The sequence below is a fragment of the Typopeltis vanoorti genome, chromosome 2 (assembly GCF_054136105.1).
Source record: "Typopeltis vanoorti isolate ZY-2024b chromosome 2, IOZ_Tvanoo_1.0, whole genome shotgun sequence".
Lineage (NCBI taxonomy): Eukaryota > Metazoa > Arthropoda > Arachnida > Uropygi > Thelyphonidae > Typopeltis > Typopeltis vanoorti.
The window spans coordinates 110053979-110068687 of NC_143550.1; the positions used below are offsets into that span (position 1 = coordinate 110053979).

A 14709-nucleotide genomic window follows, 5' to 3' on the forward strand; every position below is an offset into this window, starting at 1 on the left:
CTCTCTGGCTTAATGGTAGTTAATAAAACTTTGACGAGTCGTTAAGCAAAACAAAATGGTGTACAGTATAATTGTTGCTGTTATAAATGATGTGACTATACAAGAATATGATTGAAATGCACCATTTAATTACTATCCATCTACGGCTTCATTTCGTATTTGTTTAGACATGTTACAATCCGATCTCATCGAAAAAAATATATTGGGCACGCTTTTGTAACACCTACTCAAATACCTTACTCAATGCAATGAAGACTAAAAGCTTACGCAATTACTAGTAACATTACTGGCTTAACGGGTGAAGCAAAAGCTTTTCATATTCCCGGCTATCTTAACAGAGACTGTGAGTGGAAAGAGTTTATGAGCTATATTGCTCGCCCTGATTGGGCTAGGAGATTAATCCTCAGTGAGGGGATTTAGGATGGCTTTAGGTCTTTTGTGCTTAGAATAGTCCGTTGCATCATAGTCAGCGGCCAGTTGGATCAGTCTGTTAGGATGCACAGTTGCCTTTGAAAAGAATTTGGTTGCTATAGTCCGCATGAAGGTGTAAATATAGGGGACCTCCGTGTCGCGGTGCAGTTGGACAGTTAGGATGAACCATGGAGCGCCCAGGATCATTCTAAGACCCTTGTTCTGAATGCGTTGTAATTTAATGATATTTGAGTTTGAAGTATGGCTCCAGGCCGGTGAGGCATAAGTGAGTATTGGACGAACCATCAGTTTGTATATGAGAAGTTTGATTCTGGTGCTCAGTTTGCTGTTTCTGTTTATTAGCGGATAGAGCTGGGCTATGGTTTTGGATGTGTTTGCACAGAGAGTTTTGATATGGGAGTTGAAAGTCAGTTTACTGTCCATTACTACACCGAGATACTTGATCTCTGTTTTCCACTGAATTTTTGTGTTAAAGAGGAGAATATCTTCTTTGGGAAGCACTGATCTTCTAGAGAATAAGACGGCTACGCTCTTCTGAGGATTCACCTGGAGACGCCATTTGGCAAAATATTGCTCTATTTGCAGTAGGTTTTCTTGCAGTTTCTTGATGGCTAGGTGAGGCTTTAATGATCTGGCCAATATCGCTGTGTCATCAGCATAAAGAGCTTTAATTGAAGATAATGGGTTGTGTGGTATATCATGCAGGTATAAGGAGAATAGGATTGGTGCTAGTAAGGACCCTTGTGGAACTCCAGCCAAGATGTGTTTCTGTGAGGACACCACTCCACTTAGTCTCACTTGCATGCGCCTATCGCAGAGGTAGTTCTTTAAGAGTTGAATGATTCCGATTGGGATACCGGATGATATAAGCTTGTATAGTAAACCATAATGCCAAACCTTGTCAAATGCACTGGCTAAGTCTAGGAAAACAGCCCCAGTGCATTGGCGCCAGTTAAAACCTGTGATGATATGTTCCACCAATCTGTGTATTTGTTGTGTGGTACTATGCAACTGTCTGAAACCAAACTGCTCCTCAGGCAGGATGTTTAACAGGAGTACAGAATCTTGAAGCCTAGTAAGAATTACCTTTTCAGCTATTTTTCCGAGATTAGAAATGAGACTGATTGGTTTGTAATTCTGTGGCAGAGTGGGATCCTTTCCAGGTTTATGAATTGGAACAATGTATGCCAATTTCCAGTAGGAAGGGAAATACTTGTAGTGAAGTATGGAGTTGATTATGTTTGCCAAATGAACAATAGCTTTGCGAGGTAGAAGTTTTATAACTTTGTTGGAGATGCCGTCGGGTCCAGGAGCCTTTTTATTTTTGAATTTCAGAATAATAGCATATATTTCAGCAGGTGAGGTGGGTGTGATTTGAGTAGAATGTGTGGGAGCAGACTTGAGTGAATATCTGACATTACGGTGTATCTTGTAGATATGACTAATGTCAAGGTGACCGTATGCAGGTTTGCATTGATTTTCAAGATGATTCGCTATTGCCTCAGCTTTATCAGCATCGGTGTGGATGAGACCTGAATCTGTTTGCAGAGGGGGAAGAGGTTTATTTTTGTTCTTGATCTTTCGGATAAGATTCCATACAGAGTGGCTGTCAGCGGAGATGGAGGTCAGTTTTTCTTCCCAGAGTTGAGTTCTATGAGCTGCGAGTGCATCTCTCACTGCAGAATTTAACCTATTTAATACCCGTTTATCTTGTGGCGCCCTAGTGTTATGGTATCTTTTTCTAGCCTTATTTTTTTCCCTAATCAGATTCATAGTATCTTCAGGCAGGTGGTTGGACTTGTGGGTGGTTGCAGGGGTAGTAACTGCTGTACAGGCTGCTGTAATCTGTTCTGTTAGATTTTTGACAGCTATGTCAATTTCCTCTTTTGATTTAATGATGGGAACAGGTCCAATATATTTCGGGAGCATCTTGGAGAGCCTTTCCCAAGGAATAAATGAGTGAGGGGGTGGGGATGATTTTTCAAGATTTTCTAATTTTAACCTTATTGGATTATGATCTGATGATAAATCATTGATTGTTATTAGATTGTATTGGAGTCTGATGTGCTGCAGTATGGCTATGTCCAATACATCGGCCCTACCATAGGTGTTGTGATGGGTGGGATCAGCAGGGCCTATTACGTGAAGGTTGTTGAAATCAGCATAGTTCTGTAGTATCTGTCCATTTTTGTTAGTGGAGTGGCTATTCCAGGTAGAAGGCTTGGCATTTAAATCACCTGCCACAATGGTAGGCTCTCCAGTGTCAAATATGGCGTTCAAATCAGAAGGTAGTAGTGCTTTTTGTGGTGGATGGTATGCTGCAAAAATTTTTAATTTGCCTACTGAGCTCGTGAGAATCTCGATGCCAGTGATCTCAAGATTGGAGGTAGTAGGAATGTTTATGGAGTGATGAGAGATAAAATTTTTGATGAAAATTGCGGTGCCTCCACCTCTGTGGGTTGATCTGTCAGTTCTATACGACTGATATCCATAGATTTTGGGATTGTCTGCTGGTCTTAGATGCGTTTCATTTATTAGTAGAAGATCTGGCCGATGTCTGTGGGCAAAATTTTGGAGTTCTAGGATCTTATTTCTTAAGCCGTTTGCATTCCAGGCTATTATCTCTAGGGCTTCTGGTTTTAATTTTTTACCGTTCATTAGTGAGCGCTGAAATTATGACTTGAGTATCTTTTAGAAATCTCTTAGTAGAACTTTGTGAAGGATTAGATCTGCTGAAATCTAATAGCATATTTGCCAGGGACGCAGTAATGATAGCTGTCATATTTGGGCGTGATGTTGACTGTTCTAGGGATGTCTGTTTAGGGCGGGTTACATCCGCATATGTCCTAGGCTGCCAGCTTAGAGTCGTTTTTTGAGGGACCTCAGTTTTCAACAGATGGGCTTCTGAGTTTTTATTCTGTACTTTAGGAGACTGTGAAGTAGCCGCAGATGTAGGCGAGCTGATGGAAGGAGAGAATGGTCCCTCTTCAGATTTCTTGTTACGTGGATTGTACAAACATCCTCTGTAGTTGGATGTGTGAGGACCGCCACAATTGGCACATTTAGCAGGGGTAGATTTTGATTTAGAACAGGTGTTGGTTGGGTGACCAACCCCACACTTCAAACATTTAAATTCGGCCCTACACATTTTCTGGGCATGCCCAAACTTTTGACATCTATGGCATTGCCCAGTAGAAGCTCTCTTCCTTAACGGTTCTACCGAGATTTTTAATCCACAGATGGTTGTCAAGTCATATATGTGTTTATAGGTTTGACTGATCTCGATCAGCACTAATGGCATTGGAGTCTTGTCCCTCCTGGTCATCCTGCTGACCTTGATTGGTGGTAAATCACTTGAGTGCAGGTCTGTGATGATTTCATCCGTGGAGACATCCTCAGGCACGACTCTAATCACAACCTTGAGATTTTTTTCCGAACCAAGTGAGAAAGTATGGTACTGAATTCCTCTGGAATTTAGTTCTGCTGTTAACCTACGATAGTCTGTGACAGTTTTAGGGTGAATTTTTACACCATCTGTGATATTCTTTGCATTGTTATATGAGATCTTTAGGTTGTTCATTATGCTCTTTAGAGTCATCCATTTGTTCTTCTCACGCAGGATAATCGGGGGGATCTTTTCCCTTGCGGAGGTAGGTGAGTCTGGGGCAGAGCCATCTTCTTCCATGACATCTATAATTGGTGTTTCGGAGGTCACAGTTTTGCGCTTTTTGCTTGCGCGAACCTCCTGGAAATCAGTGTGGTCAGTACGGGAATGATCTTCAGCCGTTGTGGTTTCTTCAGTAGCGTTGTCTTGGAGTAGTTCAAGAAGTTGAACGTCGTCCGTATCAACTTCTTGGATTTCATGAACTACTACCTTACCTGGCCATTTTGTGTGTAGCAGATTTCCAATATGCTTGAAAATAGCCAGGAGCTGTTTGAAGGTGAGTTCCTCGTACGGCAGGTCTGTGGTTGGACCCACGTTTTGTTCTGGAGAACAGGACATGCTTTCCATTTCTATCTACCGTATTGTGATAATAGGTAGTTTCTAAAATAATAACTGATGCAATGAAACAATGGCGATGCTGATGGCAGTAGGCCTAGCGTATCGCCGTTGCTTCGGAAAAAAGGTTAACTTACCTACTGAATTAGTTTTTATGAGCCTATACAAGAACCAAACCGGTTGACTATACCAGTGGGACTATTCACTGTCAGTAAAAATATTTGTTGAGTTCATTAAATCACATTTTATATCAAATATCAGAATCGCGAATCAGATGTATGAGCACTAGGCGAAACGCCCACAGCTTACGCAATTTATGATTATTCTGAGTGATATTTTATTACATACAAATAATAAACAGGTGTGTTAATATCTTATTAAAATATTCTATAATATAAAATTTTTTAGAAAGTTTTTTCACTTAATTATAAAGCAAATAATATTTAACAAGAAATTTTATTTCGTTTTTCTCTTTTAAGATGAATTATGGGATTATCAGGTAACTGATAATACCATAATTCATCTGCAAGTTAGTAATGAGTATAAGGAGATTCATTAAAAAATTAACGGCTTAAATGAGAGAGAAATCTTTTCTTTTTTTTTTAATACAGTTTCGTTATAAGTCAATAAGAATTAATTCAACGAATATTATAAACAGTTCTGTACCTTTTTATTTGTCTACTTCAGGACATTCGCAGTCACATTAAATTTCTCTCTCTCTCTCTCTCACACACACACACACACACACACACGTATACGATGAGTATAAACTAAGCTGTCACTAAATCAGAGTTCACATTTGTCTTTCCTCTCCTAAACACAGAAAGGCCCCTGTGCGAACAATGTAATTACCCATGATGCCTTTCGTGTTGATGACCGAACCTCCTGCCTTGAGGTTGTTGAAAATAACGTAATACTTGGCTGCCTCTTAGTCAACACACACACACACACACACACACACACACACACACACACACACACACACACACACACACACACACACACACACACACACACACACACACATCTCGATTCGCTTGTAGTTCCATCGCCCCGAAGGACAGTTACAGTTCGTAAAACCAGGCATGCTAGCATTTGATTTGTACCATTCTCTTCCCCCCCCATTCCGTCCCCTCTTAATCGTTCTACAAGAGGAGGTCGATATTTTGAAACGTTTAACACGCATGTCTGCTCGAGTAATCACAACTGCATTGGGATGGAGAGAAAATGTTCCAAGGAACACTTAAGAAACGTATGTCCTCCAAGGTCTAGTAACTTTTGTATTATTTCCTTAACGCTTATCCGAATTCTTCAAGATTTGGTGTCAATAGAGTCAACAATCGAATTATTTCCTATTGCGAGCAGAAATAATGTTACCAGATTCTTGATGATTGAAAAGAATGTCAAAGGTTAAGATGGTTCGTAAAAAATGCAATATTAGTTGGGCTATGGATTAATCCAAGAATTAATTACTAAAACATACAGCCGAATGGCTTTAATTTAGCATAAGTAAGTTACCAAAATAGTGACCATTATGGATCCAACTATATTTTATAGCCAACCATAGAAAGAAACTGAAGTTTCAAAAATTACCGAGAGTTTATGAGAATAAAACCAACATAGCACACCTTAGAACTATTTGAGAGACTTTGCCCACGAGCTCGTGTGTTTGCCATTTATTAGTGCTTTTATCAGTGGTCTCTGATGAGAACCAACAGATCGAAACAGCTGTCAAGCCAGTGAGACGTCATGCAGTAATAAAAGGCAGACACATACGGGTCCCTGGGCAGAGCTTGTGTCGTTTAAGTCAGTGCTTCCCAAACTTCTGGATGTCAGGGCTCCCTTTGCAAAAATTAAAATATTTCACCCCCCCCTCGAAAAAAAATCGTAATAGAGAGATATATTATTATATTATTTATTGTATTTATATTCAATACAAAACATACACAGCGAATATTGCAAAAATCAAATGTATATATTACAGTTTTTGCCTCTTACCGTTTGGTTCTGAAGACGATGCGGGCTGTTCTGGTAAAATATGAAATACTGTCATTTTTTTTTTTTTTAGTCTGTTTCTGCTTCTTCTGATTGTTCGCGGGAATTTTTTTTTATTTTTATCGGCCACTTATCCATCTCGGGGTTAAATTTTTTAACGTAGAATAGATCAAATAATATCACCATTACCGATACTGGCACACCACAGACTGATAACATGAAATTAGTGAATATAACCTGAATAAGGGAATCCCCAGACCAGGAACATTTTTCTCTTTTGTGACTTTTCTCCCTTTACGGTAATTAAGTCTAACGCGAAACAGACAGCAAAGGCAGGTTATTAAAACGTGCATATGATTGGTGCGGTATTAACAAAAGATCGCGCAACCGAAAGATAAAAGCATAGCTGACAATTGAGTTGAAATGCTAACTCTCTTCAACCGAATTCCATAACATTCATTATATATATTACTTAGTTTTAACACTTTTACGAATTTTAACACTTTCGGTTGAATTTTATTGCTGCCTTGGGAAATCGAACTCACACATATCTATTTAATAACAATAGTTTTTAGTTAGATACTGTGTTTGCCCATGCAACATATGGTTTTGTTTCAGTCTATGTGTTTCTGTATGAGGACACATGTGATTCATTAATTAGTGTGTTTTTATACCAGTTGTCTCTAATTGCACTATTTGTTGAGAAATATATTACACAGACTCCTCATACCTTATTCACTGGCATAATAAAAGTACTTATTTTTATTGCCTCTGCAGTATAGTGGCTGTTAGGGAGGGCATATTGTTTACCACTGCAAGGAGTTACTATCTCCCTACATGAACTTGTTTAAGCTTTTTTTTTCATGTGTGAAGTATATGCGAAACTTTTATTGGTAACAGAAAACTAGCTGGGATGACAGTGATAATATAAAACGAGTTTTGATATGTATATAAAGTCAATATCAACAGTCCCTGATTACGAACGCGCGTGATGAAAGGGACAAGAAGATTTGGAGCTTCCCTGGAGAGCATTCGAAGTAAATACAATTAACCACTGCTTTGAAATGAAACATATGAATAAGCAATATTTACTAATATTCGTTAAGCGCCGAAATACGCAGGAAGCAAAGTTTGTGAACCAACACCAATGTGCGAATTTTTCCATTAAAATATAAAAAATAACAAAAAATAAATAATAAAAGTTAAATACGTTTCTTTTAAAATAAAAAAATCTACTTAGTCTTAAAACATTTTAAATTTGTTTTCATTATTTCACGGCCTCCCTCAACAAAACCTACGGCCCCCAAGGGGGCCGCTGCCCACAGTTTGGGAAGCGCTGGTTTAAGTAGTGCAAACGAAGGCAACTCCAATGTCGATTTTAATCTCATTCTGGTGAATTTCGAAAATTTTCGGTTTCTTTTTTATATTTGACTATAAAATACGAATGGATCCATAATATCCTTTAATAAATTCATGTATTTTAATACCAATGCAATTTACGAAGAATCTCTAAATAATAAAGAAAAAATATATTTTTCATAATTCCCATCAAGTGAATTGCAATCGGTTCACCTTGACAGTGTCCGCCACTAAAATGAAGGACAAGCCAGGAAAACGTTTTTAAATGTATTTGTTGATGCATGAATGAAAAGAAAGAAACAAGATGACTTGCTGCATTTTCCTGCAAAACAACTTTACGAATAGTGATTGCAATCAAATAGCAATAAAAGTAACCAACCCTGCATTTTTCCTGTTTAAAACGAAGTCAAATGTTTTAATACCAATGCAGCACGCATGCTCAAGAATTAAGTAGCATTTGTGAATTGCTGGAATATTCACTATTTGAATAACCTTGAAATTTAAATCTGTCCCTTTGCCATCCCTCTCTTTCTCCCCCCTCACTCAGGGGGAGGTACCTTTCTTACACCGATGCGAGAATTCTTACTACTCTTCGATTCTGTCAAAAGAATTTCGAACGCCCTCGTGTGTCTACAGTGCACACCCACGTTCACCTCGTCGTCCCTCCCAAACTAGCAGGGTTCATTGTACAGCCTAGTGGGATCCGAAACTATGTCAGGTATGCTGTATAGCCGACGGCACCCTGCCATCCAATAGGGTGGAGCTGTTCACAAACGCGTACTTGTTTGTTGGATATGTTTACACGTGTCCAGTTGCCAGTAGTTACAATTCTAACTGTTCTCTTTCTCGTTCTTTTTTTTTTTTTTTTCTCTTTCATCTCATTTTTCTTTTTTCCTTGTCACTTATCTTTTAGTGCCGACGCTACCGTGATCTTAAGCGAAGTCGGCTGAATGTAAACCAAAACTGAACTCATGCTAATAGTCAAATTTGTTCTGTGAATTTGAAATTCGTATGTTGGTGTTGGAGCAGCTACCCTTATATTATATATCCTAAAGAAAGTGGCTACAAGATATTCAAATTAATACTAGTAAGCTTAGTCTGTTCCCCCCCCCCCCCGTCTCCAACCTTTTCACCCATTTCTCTACAGCAGGACATTGACGACTTTTCATGTTTGAGTTTGCCATGGAAAATCTTCACCATTTCCGCAGATGTGCTAACCATCCCCCAAATCATCTTTTCGTATAAATATTTTAACAATCATGTATTGAACGATCTTCGCTGAAATGAGAACGTTATGGAATAAGACCTTTACACGGAAAATAATAACGATAATAATAATGCAGTGTCCAACTTATGGCCTGCTGATGAGTTTTCTTTATCAAAAATACGGTAATAAATATTTTCACGCTATTGATTTCTCCTGGAAGTGTTCTTTCAAAAACAAAAAACGTACATTATTCTGAGTAGTAGGTACATAACCAATGAAATTACATAATGCGTTTTGATATTTATCTAAACTAACAGGAAGAGAGAAATTATATAATTTAATTCTCTTTTAGAAAAATCTTTCTTGTCGGTAAATGAAATATATACATAAAAAAAAAAATAATTAATTGAGTCAGCCTGGTTGGCTGAGTGGGTTGCATCTCCGAAGCTAATGGAATCAAACAAAAAAGCACGTTTGATCTCTATAACAAGGTAAGGGGATTATTGAACTCCTAGCCCACCCTTGTACTAAACTACTATAAGTTTACAACCTTTCGGGATGCAGTTCATATTAAAAAAAATATATTCTATATGATATAAAATAGTTTGTTGTATGCAAGAGGAGTATGACAATAGTGTTGGATTGGATTGGACTGTAGAATTACTACTGAAGCGACGAAGGCTATGAGGTCACTGTATTACATCTGCATACCGTGTGTGTGTTCTGGTCGATTAATACGTTTTGTAGGATGACCCTCCCCCCTTCTAGTTTCTGGGAGAAAAGCCCTTCCATCTCTGAATGACACTAGTTTCTTGTTTCTTTGGAGATGCGGCCAACACAATAAGGCTATGCGGCAATACCAGCTGTCCTTGCTACCTCTGATGAGACCAGCTAACTTCAAAAAGCATTTATAAAGGTTCTTGACGTCCTAGATGAAAAGATATGATCTTTTATCTTCAGTAACGTAGCTGGTGATTGTTCATAGCTAGTGATAAATGACTGCCAGTTCTTCTCAAACGTTTGCGCCCAAATCCGACTTACACCACAAATAGTCTTACAACACAACCGACGACATAACTTGATGATATAATTAACAAGGTGATGGAATGTAAAGCAAAAACGAAGGAAACATTGACTGTTTTCTCTGTTAATTGAGCCAATAATATAAGGCTATAGCAATACTTCATCTCTCTCTCTCTCTGATTCTTTCTTGATATATCAAATTATCTCTCTACAGTCAAAATTCTGACTTTTCCCAATATCATTATCATAAAATCTTTCTGCTAACCATATTTATTATTGTTTTATTTATTTTTTTTTTATGCAGATCCCAAGCACAACACATTATAAAACCTATAATAATAATAGTATTAATGCCGTGAACAAATTAAGTGTCAGATTTGTGCCGTGCACAAATTAAAAACAAAACAGGAAACTTTCTTAAGCCACTTCAGGCCAATTAGCCTGGCAATATTTACCAAAATAATAATGATGTGATTGCAATTCAATATCTCGGTGAATTGAATACGTTGCCAAACCAACATTAAGTTGATTGTACCAACTGCGTAAGGGTATAATTAATATGTCATTTCTTTAGCGTTTCCTCTGATTTTTCTTATTATTCTCCTCCTTTCGTAGTCATTCTTCATCTCTCTATCTATACTGAATACTAATTTCTTCTTATAGTCACTATCCTCTATTCGTTATGTAAATATGACAGTAAAGCTGCGCATGCGCACAAGTAACTTACTGCTTAATAGTAGGTGACCTTCTGAAACCACTTCAACGCCCTACAAGTTCCCGTGCGACTAGAGAGTTGGTATTTTTATTAGACCTTCACGACTCTTAAAGATACGAGAGAAGAAAGGCGAATGATTGCCTTCAGACACTTTATCCGTGTCTATTCTATTGAGCAAAAGGTCGGGCTAACTAATTATGCAAGCCGTCCGCATTTCCGCTAACGATCAGTATTGTTAATTGAAACCACGCACGTCTATTTGTCCTTGGGAAGTTGTGAAGGGTGGTTTGTGGTGATCACCATGTTTTATACCCGCACAGGAAACGTGGTGCTATTTCCCACAGGGGGGTATATAAACAAGCAATATTTATACACTGGCGTGACGTCATCAGGCCTTGTGGTCGAACAAGTTCACGTCCATAAACATACATCATAAGAAACTTGTCTACCTACTTCGTAAAGTTTTCCTGTTACAAACTTTTCCTACATCAAAGCCGGCATAACAGACAAAAAAACATTAAACAGGCTTCTTACTGTTACTGACTTTAAAACTCCATTTTTTTCTCTTTCGTATATTCTTTCTCATTAAGTGAACATCCAGTTACTTAAAGGCTACATAAAGATAGGGATAATGGAGTGAGTCCTTCGCTCCAAAAGACTCATTTTGGAGATGATTTCTCTCCAACACTTGATAAAACCTTGCCAGTTGGTCTATCCCTTGCAGCACTACAAAGATGAAACGTCAAGCTAAGATGAGGTAATGTTTGCTATCGAAAAGAAGATCGTGCATATTTTTTATTTAATATTTTTCTTGATCACCGGTTAATGACCTATTTACTCCGGTTGTCCAGACGAATAGCGTCTACACCATCCAACCAATTCGAATCCCACTGCACCCTAGACGTTTGAGAAAGTCATCTAAAGCTATTAAATTGTTATAAGTAAGGCAACCATTTTGATTATGAAAAGTTTCAAATGATCGTGTTCTGTCTTTAGAGTGGGGGTTCTAGATTATATAACCCTTAGCCCACACACGGTAATAATCTACTATAGATCCACGAAAATGTCAGTTTAAGATGCAGGACACCAATTGAATTTATTTAATCCATGGAACTTCGCTCTTCCGTGACATTTCTCCGAAAAAGAGGGTAATTTCATATTGAATGGCTGCAATAAATACAATATACATTATTGTATTTATTGCAGCTGGATAGTCTTTTCTTTAAATGTTGATAAAACGACAGGTATTTCAACAGATTCCTTGGCCAAAATGGCAGATGCGTCTGGTCTCGCCTACAGCTAATGTTTCCCAAAGTTGTGGATCAAGACTCCCCTCTGGTCAATCTAATATTTGCTGTTCTGTTTCCTCAAAGCATATCGTAACTCGCCTCACAAGAAGGGGGATTGGAAATCTCCGTATAAGACTGGCTAACTCCGTTAAAAGCCCGTTTCTCATTGTAATACCGTTACATAATAAGAAAAGGGGCACCGAAGAATAGGTGGACATACACTAAAGACTAACTTCGTTTGTTTCTAGTCGCCAACATATCTGAATCTAGTTCCGTTACCAAGACACGACCTCCTCTTTCCCCACCCGCCATTTTTTTTTTTTTAAATTTTCACCACCCACAGTTAAACTAGTCGAATGTAATGCCACAACCGTTTATTTGGTCGCATGATCAAATCTCTATTGGTATTGCATTGCTATTCTTTCAAAGAGTGACCTTTCAGTTCCTACCGTTGCCCACGAATTCCTAATAACTGGTGGCATCATTAAAGCCCATATCTGCTACTACTTCTTGATTTTTTTCTTTTTTTAGCATATTTGATAATTTACAACATCCTACACGTAACGGTTCATTTCTTTCCTATGTAGCTATCGTTATTTTTCCTACTAGAAATAACGAACAATGCAGATAAAAATGTTATGCCTGCCATTACTGGTAGTCATAGTTACCACTGCAAACAATTACTAAACTTGGCATTGTTATCTGTGTTGACCTCCAAGCGCAGACCAAACAACGTATAAAGCAAACGATAAGAATCATTATTTGAAATTCAATAATAAAAGTACAGGAGACTTGTGAGATTCCCTTGAAGACAAGATCGCATCTCTTAGATCAGAAAATGACATCGATGAGTCACGAGAGTTTTTAAGTTTCATAAAATTATTTATGATGATTATTATAATGTTTGGACAAGCAAAGCAATTTGGTCACAGTCTTCAAGTCTATTTTATGTTGACATAAAATATTACGAAAGCTATTAAATGGTTTCCTTATGAGATATTATACGACTATTACTTGCAACAAGAAAACACTTTTTTGACTGTAATCAAGTTAGGCGACTTCATTAAAAACGAAATAAAATAAAATTTCGAACAGTATCATTTTGAAATCTTTAGTTAACTCTATTCCTCGACTATACAATTCATTAGACATTACTAATAAACTAACTGATAGGGGGAAAAGTCAAGACGCATGCAGAAATAGGCTAACTCGTACCCTACCAGATAAACCACATAATATAGGGGAAGAATCGAAAAACTTATTAGATGACATGAAAACTAGTTGGAGTTGTAGATTTCTTGTGACAAAAAAAAAAAAAAAGAAGTAAAATATTCATTAATTCTAATACTGTTTCTTCAGTATTATAACACGCTGGGGGTAAAGTAGAAACCGATAGTGTGTTGTTCAATGGCATTCTTCAGGCGAGCTAGCCGGTTTCATACGGAGGTGGTGCATTTTTCATCCCGTAACCACGTCAACTGGACAAGAGAACAAAGCTGTTCACGCACGTGAACATATATTTTAGGCATTTAAGACCTTATCGTAAAATCAGGATGATGAATACAAATCTGGGTAGGTGTGCACGTGCACTCTGGTCTCTTACTGTTTTGTTCGTGGTGGTGGTGGTGCAGCTGTGGTAAACGAATCATGGAGGCTCCCATTCCTGCACTTTACATTTATTCGATTATATTTAGAAATGCACATCGAATCCTGAAGTAAGTTTTCTAATTATTTTCTGTCAGTAATTCCTTGAACCTTCAAAGTGTCGCTCATAATAAATAAATAACGAAAAAGTATAGAAACATCTCATAAAATTGTAATAACAATTTACGTATACTCTTTCTTTTTTTTTTTCCATTATTGGGCACACAGTGGATTTATGATACAGGATTTCAAAGTTAAGAACATTACAGTTAGGAAAAAGCGATAGTGAAATTACAAGTTGTTAATAAATGACAAAACTTAATAGTGTCTACATCAACGGCATACATAGGATTACATCTTGATACTCCAGTTGTTTATCGCTATGGCACAATATGACGTATAAACCGTTCTCTTTCTTCCTCCTATTTTTTTTTTTTTAAATCGATCTGTATAAATCTTCGTCTGCACCACCCAGAAAAAAGAGGCCAGGTTAGGTGTACTGCTAACTAATTACACTAACATTCATCTAAGAACTTTTATTAAAAAAAAAGCGATCCTGCGTCTTTATTACCATGGCGCCTACCCACGGCATTATTACGAATTGTACCAGTAGGAATACGATCAATTATATCCGCGTGCAAAAAAATCTTGCAACCTATTTTCGAGACTAAAGGATGTAACCCTTAATCTTGAAACTAGCGTGTATCTTCTCTGCAAGAGTTTTTTTTTTTTTTTTTTTTTTTTTTTTTTTTTTTTTTTTTTTAAACGGAGAGCCATTTTGAATTTGATTAATTTTGATCGTATAACTGTCGCCAGCAATATTTTTATCTGTTTTGAAAAGGGGAAGGCAGAGATATATTCATTACTAACAAAAACACGCAGTTCTAATTTTTAAAAAAAACTGAGGTATTAATATTAAGAAATATCTGGTATCTCTAGAAAAAAGATTTCGTGACAATATATTGAAACCATACTTTTTTTTTAAGAGCCATCTTGAAACCCAAAACCCAACCTATTTTACAACAGATTCCTAGTGTTTTTTTTT

The 14709-nt window shown here is 37.4% G+C and overlaps 1 protein-coding gene across 1 annotated transcript in view; it reads right to left on the reverse strand.

The window, feature by feature from the left end:
- The window catches only part of LOC150109331 (uncharacterized), a 79208-nt gene that overhangs the window by 62013 nt on the left and 2486 nt on the right, over positions 1 to 14709 (reverse strand). The window lies entirely within an intron of this gene.